We start from the raw sequence: 12,355 nt of genomic DNA, 5'->3' as shown, positions 1-12,355 counted from the left end.
GTGGTAAACTTTCATTTGAGGAATGCTCTCTGCTTACTGAATTTTGATCTTTTTTCCACGGGCGTCCACCCTCCCTAAAGAAACCGGGGGGTATAGTGAGGCCCTTCATCCACCACATACGGAAAAGGGCCCATAGACCTAATTGGGGTCGGTGACTATGATCCCAACAAAAAATAATAATAAATAAGATATATAAATCATGGTAACAACTGAGTATGAAGACTAAATTTCTAAAAAACCAAAACATGGTCTTGATTTACAGATTTAATGTTATTCACAGGTTAATGTACACTGTAAATGTTTCAGTCAAAGTTAGGTGGTTCCCGGTCTTTGGCACAGTCATTTTGACTTTTAAGGATGAATATTTTTTCTTTGAAAAGGGAAAATTTAAAATGAAAAAAAGAACACTGTACATTTATGTAGGGAATAAAATGTTTTGAGTCTAGTTTAATAGCGTAAAAATTTCATTAGAAAATTCTAGGAAAGTGAGGAAAAGTAGACGTTTAAAGGACTTTGGACCACATAATATCTTGTGGCTGTTTTCTTATTCTTTTATTATTATTACTGTACTAAAAAATTTACTCATCTTAAGCATCCTCTGGGGGACGGTTCCCTTTTGATTTTTCATCCATCGTCAAATATTTTGCAAAAACCTTTTTTCTGAACCGGGGTAAAAATTACACCAGGTATCTTGGGGTACTTTCACATTTTAAATTAAAAATTGGAGCACCGGCCCCTTTTTTAGGGTCACAAAGCTAAAAATTTTTAGAGCAAAAAAAAAAATTACGGGGAAAAAATTTTTTAATTAGAAAGTGAAATCTTCGCATAGAAATCGTTGGGGGTCGCTTGCCCCCTCCTTTTCGATTTCTTAATGTTTCACTTCATACATTAAGTCTTTACAAATACTGTATCATATCCGGTATATTTAATTTGTCAGTTATTTTAATAATTGTTTTTTTAAAGTTTGATTCCAAATTTCCGAAGATACCTAATGCACATATGTATTTAAAATCATTAAAAAAAGGGCCGGTGAATAATGAATATAAAAATTTTTATGCCCTTATTTACTGATGCATCATTACAGTAAATTTTCCCTACTTTTATTCCAAAAAAATTGGTACAAATTTCTATCTTCGGTCGTTATCTTCTGTAAACTGGGTTGGAATCAGTGGGCAGGGGAATACAGTGTGGTTCAGAATACGGGGTGTATTGGAATTGGGTGTGCTAAGGGCCTGCTAATGGATTTCTCAGGGGTTAAACACCAAAAAAAATGACTGTGTTCTCTAAAAATATATTTTTTCTGCATTGCAGTATTTTTAGCTTTTTTTTCCTTTTATGAAGAATAAGAACAATTTTGAAATAAAGAAATTTTTATCTTTATAGGCCCAGTATAAACCCCCTCATGTTTTGCCTCACAGAAACATGTATAGAAACTGATAAGATAGGAAATCAGTGTGTTTTTATCAGGTAGTAGAAAATTATGATGGGGGCCATATAAAGTTTCGCCCAATTAAAAAAAGTAGTTCCGAATGGCGTCCAAAGAGAAAACCTAAAGATCTTGCTTTTTTTTTGAAGGTTTAAAAAAAAATTAATTTGGACAACGAGAGCCAAAATTTAGATGTACATTTGGGGGGGCCATTGCATGTAACAACTACAAGCTGTATTCAGTCCCTATATTTTATTGGTTTGATACTTCAAAAATGCATTTTTGCTGACTTTTCGAAGAAAAAGTAACTATTGCCCTGCCCCGGGCTTTGGGCGCACGTTTTAATTTTTTAATAAAGTAAAATATCTCTCTTCTACAACTTTTGACTTGAAACTTAAAATAGTTTTTAATCAAGTCTTCACCAGGAAAAACAATCCTCAAAACCTCTGATTGTTTTGACAATTTTCCCCCTTTTTTTAACAAAAATGTTTTGAAAAAGATTTTTTTTAAAGTCAAATATCTCTGTTCTAACAAAGCTTTTTTTTGAATTTAAACTCCCCATTTCCCCTGGTGTAGATTTTGATAGTAAATAACTAGTAACTTTTTATTTATATAAAAGCTCACCAGGAGAAAAATCCCCAAAAAACCTGATTAAATTTTTGACAGATTTAGCCCCTTTTTTAAACTAAAATTTTTTTGGTTTAAAAGTTTTTGAAAAGTCAAATATGTCTGTTATTTTCAAATTTTTGGCTTGAAACAAAAACTATTTTTTTACTATCAAAGTCTACACCAGGAAAAAACCCCCAAAAACCGGGTTTTTGAATTTTGACGGTTATCCCCCTTTTTAAATTTAAAATTTTTTGTTAAAGTTTTAAAAGTTTTTACGGGCAAAACTTGTTTTTAAAATTTTTTTGTTAAATTTTTAAAGTTTTTCGGGGCAAACTCTTATTCAGAGTCAACACTGCCCGTGACGAGAAAGTTGAGTGGGCTTTTATGGATCGTTAAAGAAATAATTTTAAAAAAATCTTATCGCTGGGGGTTTTAAAATAGTTTTCCCAAACACTTTTTTTTTAAAAATTATTTCGTTTAAATTTTATTTTTATTGAAAAATTTAGAAAAATAAAATGTTTTCCTCGTGCATTTTTGGGGGGCCATACTGGTAGGTTGTCCACCCCTTTTTAAATACACCCCGGCCCGGGAAATGAAAATACGTCTTGGGGAATAGTTCCTTTAGGGTAAGTGAAGCAAATTATTGTACGCTAAAAAACCAACTGTGTGGTTGAGTTAAAAAAGACAGTTATGCTATGTGACATTTTTTTTTAACATTTTTTTAAGTAAAAATTTGAAAAATTTTAAAGCGCTATTTTCGATCTTACTTGCCCCCTTATCACATTGACTAAACTAATACTTTGAGTTAAAAGATTGTTAGTCATATAAAAAAACAGTAAAAATAATTAGAATTAAGTTTCCCCCTGCAAAAAGAAATTAGGGCCCTTTTTTGATATAAAAATTTTTAAATAGTCTCCCCTTTTTTTTATGGACAGCTGACTTTTTACTGGTTTTCATGTGTTTAAATGTTTTTTAGATTTTTTGTACATAAATTTTTTTGTAAAAACAAATTTCTAGGCTTATTACACTGCTCAAATTTTTAAAATTATGGCGGGTAAAATTTTGTGTGTCGATTTACAAGAAATAGTTTAACAGACAAAAGAAAAATTTTTAAAATAAAATGCCTGTGATTTGGAAATGGGACTTTGTTTTTTGAATATTCAAGTCTGGTTAATTTTTCTAATCTCAAAATAAACTACGGAAATTGGACAAAAGTTGCCCCATTCCTCATGAAAATTTTAAAGGAATGAAGATGATTTGTGATAAAAAACTGCTGTGCTGTTTCTTAATCAAAATTGACCATTAGGAAGGCTTGATTATTTGACATCACAGGATATGTATGTCTCCCACCACACAGGGGGTTGGGGAGACAATTGATTTACTCCTTCTTGTGTCCCCCTCTGCACAAATCTTGTCCCACCAATCGAATAGTTCTCATCTGATCTTCCCCAAATTTGAACAAAATTTTTTGACAAAAAGCCCTTTGGAAATTTTCGGTAACCCCGGAGCCAAATTGGTCAGGCACTTCAGAATTGTGCCCTTTGATTTACCGAAATACTGATGCCAATGAACAGGTTGGTTCATGGTTTACTCGAACAAATGAAAGCCCATTACTCCAAAACATCAAAGGAAAATTTTCTATAAACAGTAATTAAAGACAGACTTACTAATCAGTTGATTAGGCAGTTGTGGGAGACATGCACTTTTCTCAAAAGCAGCTCTAGTTTAATAATAATGTAGACCTTAAAATACTGACTTTTTGATAAATTTGCATGAAATGCAAACCAAAATTTTTTGTTTAAAAAGTTTTTGATAAAACAAGATCATGAAAATCCAGCTGAGCTTAAAACTTTATCGGGAAGATTTTTTTCTCAAAACTTGCGATTGAGAAAAAGGTGATATTTATACGGGGGGTACCTTGCGATTTTGTTTTTTTTATTAAAATTAATGGCTTTTCATCAAAAATTTTTTAAATTTTCCTTTTTAATTTTTTTTTCTGAATCTTTGTAAAATCTGTTTTATTTTTTTGTAATGGTGGATTTAAAGAATAATTAAAATGTTTAATCATTTACTTCCACTTAGGCATAAAAAAAAAAATTTTTTTGTTTCCAGAACATGCTAAAAAAATTTTGGGTGGGTAGGTGGTAATTTTTTTTTTTTGAATTTCTTTTTTTTTAGTGGCATTTTTCTAAATTATTTTTGTGCAAAAAATGAAAAAAAATTATAAGGGCTTTTATGCCTTTAGAGCACATAAGTCGTTTCAAACATCAGACCTTTTTAAACAAAAAATCATTTTTGGAACTTTTTTTTAAAAATTAAAAAAAAATTCTCCGGGCCCAAAAAAACTTTCGGTTTGGGGCGAAAAATTTGGGGGTAGGTCGGTACCGGAAAAAACTTTTTTTTTACGCCAAAGGGATAATTTATAATTAACACAAAATTCTGTTTATATATTTCCCCGTTGAACCCAAACTCTATTTATAAACTTGACATGTAAAATCTTTTTAGATTGACAGTATTAAAAGGGGAAACCCCCAAAAAAAGAAAAATAAAATTAACTTGTAAGGTAAAAGGTAAAAGTCATGTATTTTTTTTGAAGAAATTTATGGTATCACTGTTTACACAAGGGAAGGAAAATACAAAATTTGGGGAAAACTCTGAAAAAAAAATCACTCCTAAGGTCGCGTCCTGGATGCTTGGAGAGGTCAACAAAACAGTGAAGGAAAAAATCGAAAATGATCAGATCGGGTCATATATTTTGTAATGAGAATCAACAACATTGAAAGGCTAGGGGAAGGGGCCAGAAAAATAAAATCACCATAAGCCCAAGGTGAAGGTGCTTTTTAACACATGAGAAATTTTTAAATTAAAAGGGGTTTTTAAATTTGAAAATTGTTTCCCTAAAAAATAGGTTTTCCCATGCTTGAACTAGGGGGACTTGAGTGGAAAAAGTTGTTTAAAGAGCTCCCCCCCCCTAAAACAAATCAAAGCAAAATTTAAGTCCCCAATTTTTGTACCCCAAAACCTGCTTATTATCCTTTTAGCCCTTTTGACACATTATTTGAATACCGATGGAAAAATTTTAAGTTTTCCCTTTCAGATATTTTAAAAATTGGCATTTTTGTTTTGTAAATGTTTTTGAAAAACTAGCAGTAGGGTTTTATATTAATTTTAAAAAACAAATCTTTTGACTTTCAAAAAGTTCTTCCTCAAAAAATTATCCCTTACCGGTTTCAAAAAAAAAAAAATGTTTTATGTTTGGGGTACACCTTTGTCAGCAAACTTTGTGTTTGGGTAGCTCTATTTTTTTATTCTGACTTTTTACCTGAAGGGCATAAAAGAACCTGTTGCGGATGCAAAGTTTGAAAACCGTTTTTTGGGGAAATTTTTCCACATTTCTTGTTTTCTTTGGAGAAATTTGTGCTTTTAGACTTTAAAAATACATTGTTTGCTGTGAATTGTTTTCAGGGATTACAAAATGTAAAATTCAATGTTTTTAGATCCCATGGTTTAATGATTTCACTTTCAAAACTGGAGTATTTTTCCATGCAATTGTAAGAAATGCCCTATCCCAACATTTTTTATTGCTGGAAAAATCCGTTTGGATTTCAGATTAAAGGAAATAATTCCTGGGTGCGCTCAATTGATAAAATAACATCATCTGAATGACAGTGATTTTTTAAAAACCAAATCCTTTTTGAGATTCTAACATGACTCAAGGATATTTTCTACTGTACTCCTTGACGAATATCCTCCAAAAAAATTTGCCCGTATTTTGTTTTTTTTTTTTCCAGCGCCCGCATTTTTTTGACCTGTGAGTAAAAATATATGTAAATGACAGTGTTTTTGTTGCATAAAAACCCAGTTTTTAACTTCGTGTTGCATAAAACACCAGTTTCAATCTTCTGTGTTGCAAATAACCCACTTTCAATTTCTTTGTTGCATAAAACAACATTTAATCTTTTTTTTGTTTAATTGGAAAAATAAATCGGGGGTTTTGTTTTTAATGTTTTTATACAATTGTTCTCTCTTTTTCTCAATATCTGTATTCAGTGGAGAATCAGGAGCAGGGAAGACTGTAGCAGCCAAGTTTATCATGATTACTATCCAAGGTTTTTGGGGGGAGGGGCCCCTGAAGGTATTCACAACTTGTTATAAAATCAGTGAAAAATTGAATGGGAGCAAAAGTATTTTTTGGTTTTTAATCCCATTTTTTGTTTTTTTTTTCCCCCCTCAGGATGGCGGGCGATTGGCGGGCGAAAAAGTCGCCATAACTAGAGTTTTTGTATGGAACTGCAAAAAAATTATGTAAAGTGTGTTCCCCCTAAAACTTTGGGCAAGTAAATAAACCCGATAGTTAAGTCTAGTATCTCCAGAGTTATGGCCCTTGAATTGGTCAAATTTGCAAAAATTGAGTATCCACTCGATAACTAGAGAAATTCTTCTTTTATGTCAACCCCACTTTTGAAGAAGAGTATTTCTTAAAAATTTAGGCCAGCTAGCCATTTCAAAACCAGAAAGGCAAAAGTTACGGCCTTTAATTGGGCAAAAAGGCATGTCGCCGAAACAAAAGCAAATTTTTTTTTTAGAACTAAAAAAAACTTTTTACAGGTGTTTCCTAAAAACTCTGCCAAGGTTTTACCACCAGTTTGATCAGCCTTCAAGTTGGTCCTGAAAAACTCAAAAATACAAAAATACGGGGGCGCTCTTTTCCCCAGAAGTTCTTATCCAGTGTTCACTAAACTTAGTCACAATGTTAATGGGCATAATATTTTGACTTTTTAACCCTTACATTTGCTGGACACGATTTGTTTTGCCTTTTGCGTAGTGTAGACATGATCCCCCCGCACTCTGTGCATTGATCATGATTGCACTGTTCGCTATTCAGCCGTATCTTTTGGTAATCACACCTTTTAACATTATGTTATGTTCAAAAGGTGGTAGGGGGAATTCCAACGGGTAGTCCCATCGTTTTGAGTTTCGCCCCCGGGAATACAAAACATTTTGAAAATTGACAGGGCAGATTAATAATTAATATGCCTTTAAAATAGTTTTCCCCCAAATGACTAAAAGAATCCAACAGGACAAAACTCTCATGCGTTTTATTTATTTTGACTTTAAGGGGACATGGCTTTGTAACTCCCGGGAATCAAAAAAACTTGTAAAACATAGAGTTTTTTGTCAAAAGTTTAATGCAGGGGCTTCATCCACGACCTAAACAAAAGTTTTTTTTCCCCAAAGGGGGGCAAATTAAAATCCATTTTGGTCCGTGTAAATTCTTTTCCCTCTGTAATCGCCCCCCTTAAAGGGATTTTTAAATAAAGGCAGAAATGTTTACCTAAAAGAGACTGTCTCCAAACCCGACCCCTAGCTCCAAGGTCAAGGCACCTTAAAATCAAAAGGGTTAACAGGGTCTGTTTCTGTCCGTCCCTAACTTTGCCCCCCTGAGGGGTTTTTAAAAAACTTGGGATAAAAGTTTCCCCATTTTGAACAATGTGTCATTGGGAAGACCCAGACTCTAGCTCCAAAGGGCAAGGGCACACTTTAAGGTTTTAAAAGGGTTAAAATGGTCGTTTCTTGCTGGCATAACCTGCCCTCGATGGGGGATTTTTTAAAATTACTCGGGATAAATTTTCCTTTTATTTAATGATGTCGTGGGAAAGACCCAGACCCCCAGCCCAGGGCAAAGGGCAAAAAACTCTCTTTTCATCGGGGGTTTAAAAATTAAATTTGGCCACTAATTTCCCTATAATGATGATGTTAGCGCGACCCGACCCCTAGCTCCAAAAGGGCAAGGTTATCTTGAGAACTTTTTTTTTTGGGGCTGGGCACAAATGATTCTACAATTGGGTATTAGCCAGAAAACGTGGCATTCTGGCACGCCAAGGGGATTTACACTAATAGTGCAGCCCTTTTTCTGCTGAAACTTTCAAAAATTTTTTATTGTAATATAATAAAAACACGTAAAATTGAATTTTTGCCTTCTTAAAAAAATGTTTAACAGAATTTTTTCAATTTCTGTATTTTTAGCAAAAATTCAGACCTTTGTTGACTGGGTATCACCCAGCATTTTAACAATTTTGAAAATAAAAATTTTTTTTTAGTACTTGGAAAAAAACCATTCAATACATTAGTAAAAGGACTCGGCAATATTTTCAACAAATATTTCGGCAAATTGATTTTTTTTTCAGAAGTAAGCATTTTAAATTGAGTCAAAACCCCCTTTTTTAGAAGCCTTTGGCAATGCCCAAAACTGTCGCAACAACAATTTTAGTCGATTTGTAAGTATTTTATTTCAATTTTATCCCTGCTATTTAAAACCCAAATATTTTTTTTCCCCCCAAAAGGGGAGGGGGACTTAGATTTGCCTTTGTCCCTTTTTGTCCCCTTTCCATCGCGAAAGTGTTGGGCATTCCCAAAAAGTATTTGACCCAGATCATCAGACCCCCTAGTACTGTCATTCAGTGTGAAGTGTCACCTACCCTAATTTTAATTGAATTTTGCTCAGAACCCCGAGTTACGGGCCCGACTTAGTCAAAATAGCAAAAAAGGGCCTACAAGTTAGTGTTACATGTATAAAAGTATTTGACCTAGGATGCTGAAACATAAGAGGAATATTACTCAACATGTGAAGTTGTGCAGTGTCCACCTTAAATACACATAACATCTTAAAAATTTTTATGCATAAATTTAATATTTCACCCAAGTCACCATGTAGGGAAGTGGGGGCACCAGCTCTAGGACACAAAAACTATTTTATAATATTTAATTGCTTTAACTTTTAAAAAATATCCAACTTCCATCTTTTTCTAAAAAGTTTTTTTTCAGTCATGAAAATCCACTCAATGTATTTTCTTTCTAAATAATAAAATTAATTTTTTATGTAAAACACATTCTAATTTAAAATTTATCAACAAAAGTCATTTCTTTTTAAAAAAAACTCCTTTTTCAGTGGTTTTGCTATACGTATAAAAAATGATATTTTTAAAAAAATGGAAAGTTCCCTAAGATCTTTTTGATAATTGGTCCTTAAAATTTTTTAAATCCCAAAAAAAAAAAAAAAAAAAAAACCCAAAAAAAAAATTTTTTGGGAAAAATTTCTTACCATGTGAATCTTAATAAAGGGTTTGGGGTTTTTGGGGAAGCAAGGCTGCTCTACAGTAAAATTTTTGGGAAATTCTCTAAGACTGAACACCCTTAGAATTTTAAGTGTGTTTTTTTCTATGGAAAAATTTATATCTAACACATTCTCTTTGATGAAAGAAAATGTTCTTTCATGTGAGTAGCTGTGTGGGGGTATCTTTTGTAGGGTTTTACTTTTGATATTTCAGGGTAAATTCGTGGGCCCCCTTCATCGGGTGGCGAAACCCATGGGGCAAATATCCAAATTTTTTCTGGAAAAGTAACTACATACTGTAAGAATTCGTTGTATTTACTCCCCGCAGATTTACAATCACCGGGCACAAGTTTATCTGCAGGCGGTACATGTTTTCCTGACGATCTGATAAATACTTTTGTGAAAACATTTTCCCCCCCCCGATTTATGCGGGAATTGGCAGTTATTGCGGACAACTGTTTGTAATGGACAGAATCCCCCAAAACTTTCCCTTTCCCTTTATTTTTTGGGGTTTGAAGCCTGGCTTTCCATGGAGATTTTTTTCTGTGAGGAATCATCCAGTGGCCCTTTTTGCCTAAAATAAGGAGGGCCCAGGTGGGGTCCTCCACACAAAATACGAAAATGCTGTAGACTTTGATCGGGAAAAACCCAAAAAAAAAACAAACCGAAAATTTCAGTTAGCTTTTTGGTTAAAAAAAGCATTTTTGCTAGCAAAATCTACACATGAAAATGCGTCAAGAGGTTTTTTCGTCTCAAAAAAAATTATATTTATTTTTCCCGTAAAATGAAATTTCCCCAAAGTTATTGTTTTCGATGTAACCAAAAGCCCACATTTGTTATAGCTGGATGGGATATGTATGAAATACAATGTACTTTTAAAACTTTTTTAATGTAAAACACTTTATTTTTTATAACTTTTATTTTGTAAAAATTTTCCCCCATTTAATTCAAAATTTAAAATGATTTTGTGAATCATGAAAAATGAAACCAGAAAACATTTATAAAAATACAAATAGGGTTTATTATCGGGAAACAAACCCCACATTTTTTGCAATGTTAGAATTCGGGCGAAACCCGAATTTTAAAATCTAATGAAGCCCCGCATAAAAATTACGGGAATCATTAATGCCATGGGTTTTTTTCAAATTGCTTATAATTTTTGGGGGGGTATGAAAAATTTTATTTCAAATTTTGAAGGGAAAATGAAAGGGCAAAAGTTTTTTATGTTCACTGGGATTTTTGATTTATCAAAATAAAACCCTAGATACCCCTTTAATGTGACCCCTTAAAAAAAATGCCCCTGATTTTCACCCCTAAAATGGGGAAAAAACTTCTTTTTGGCAATTTTTTAGGTAGATTGAAAAATAAGTAGGTTTACATCGATGTCGGTAAAAATTACTTCCGCGGCGAAGCAGAATTTCTTTCTTCAAAAAACTCAGATTTATTAAAAATTTAAATTTTTTTTAATTTTGGAACAAAAGGGAAACAAGTCTTTAGGTGAACAATTAGCACAGAGAGTGTTTCCCTTACCAAAAAGGGGAAAATCAAATAAAAGTTTATTTAAGCGAAAATTCTGTACCCTTTTATAATAACCCCACGTTCGGGGCCTAAAAAAACCCCCCCCCCCCCCCCCCCCCCCCCCCCTTATCTGAAATATTTTGGGACATAAAATTAGCCCCCAACAAAATTTTGATTTTTAACAGTTTACATTTGAAGACCGTTCTTGCCCAAAAAAGTGGTAAATATATTAACTTGAGAAATGATTATTTGTTTTTTTATAAGGGCTATTTTAAAAATCTAGTTGAGTTTTTTCTCTTTCTTGTTTTTCAGACAAAGGGTGGCACTTTAAGAACTTTATTTTTTTAAAACTCAAACTTTTTTTTTTTCCCGCCATTTGAGCATGTGAAAAACTGTTTTTTAAATCTTTTATCTTAATTTTGTCCATTTATGGGCCAAAAATTTTTTTCTTATGTAAAAATCAGGGGAGAAAACACAAATTTTGGAAACAATTTTTTCTTTTAAAGGACGGATATGAAAAAGGACCAAAAATGGCCCCCCCTAAATTTCATTTTTAAAAAACACCATTCCATTTTGGTAATTAACTATATTTTTTTTAAAAACCCCAAAATTAATACCCAAAGCGGGAAAGAACCAAAAAAAATTGATATTACACCTACCTAAGACTTACCTGAAAAAAAATATTTGATTTTAGATGGGGTATAGAAAACTATTTTTTTTTTTTATACACACATAGGCGTATTTTTACTTATTATGTCTGTTTTTTTTTATTTCGTACAGAAAATTTCTAAACTAAATCCAAAAAATTTCATTTCATTCGTTACCATGCAAAATAGAAACAGTTTTTCATTTTTTTGGGTTTATAGTAATTTAGCAAGTTTTTTTCACTACTGGAAATATTAACTTTTAAAAAAATTTTTTCTCCTATATCTCCTTTCTATTTTGTGGGGTTTTTTTTTTCGTATACGGGAAGGGGGCCCTTGGGGGGGGGCATTCGTAAAAACAAAAAACCCTTTCGAATAAATCGGAGGCAGGACTTTGTCTACAAGTTTACATTTTTTTATTTTTCGGTGATTTTTTTTTTAAAATATGTAAAGAGTTTTTCATCAGTAAAATTGAAAAAAAGCAGTGTTCATTTACTTGAATAAAAAAAATACGAGTTAAAATTATTAAAACCTAACCATATAATTCAAAAATACCCGCAGAAAAAGTCGCCGAAAAAGATTAGTCGGTTTACAACTAGGAACATTTTGTAGTTTATTCAATTAATTTCTTGGGAAAAAAACAAAACGTTTTCCTTGACACGAAAATAAATATCGATAGAGAAGCACGAAATAACATTACATAGTGATCAACGAAGGAATGACATAAGGCAGTGATTTTTCCCCCAAAAAGCCCTTATATATGTAACTAAAATGCTTTCGATTTCCCGCAAAATTTTTGGATTAAGAGAAAGAAAATTATTTGATTTTTGTCCTTATGTTATTTCCCAAATTTCAATTTTGCATTTATTTATTTTTGCGTTATATTAAAATCATTTACAAGACACCTGGGAAAAACCCAAATATAAAAATTTGTTTTGCGCGATGAAGAATTTATTTTATTCTAATGGTATTGAACACGAAATTTATTAGACGGGAGGGAAAATTTTTTTACAAAATAAAAATACATGGTTGCACAATGAAAAC

At 32.3% G+C, this 12,355-nt stretch overlaps 1 protein-coding gene across 1 annotated transcript in view; it reads left to right on the top strand.

The window, feature by feature from the left end:
- LOC123566684 (unconventional myosin-Ie-like) overlaps window positions 1–12,355 on the top strand; it is a 102,238-nt gene that overhangs the window by 18,709 nt on the left and 71,174 nt on the right. The gene's annotated exons all lie outside the window — the stretch shown is intronic.

Source organism: Mercenaria mercenaria, chromosome 8 (genome assembly GCF_021730395.1).
Source record: "Mercenaria mercenaria strain notata chromosome 8, MADL_Memer_1, whole genome shotgun sequence".
Classification (NCBI taxonomy): domain Eukaryota; kingdom Metazoa; phylum Mollusca; class Bivalvia; order Venerida; family Veneridae; genus Mercenaria; species Mercenaria mercenaria.
This window is presented reverse-complemented; position numbering and strand designations above follow the sequence as displayed.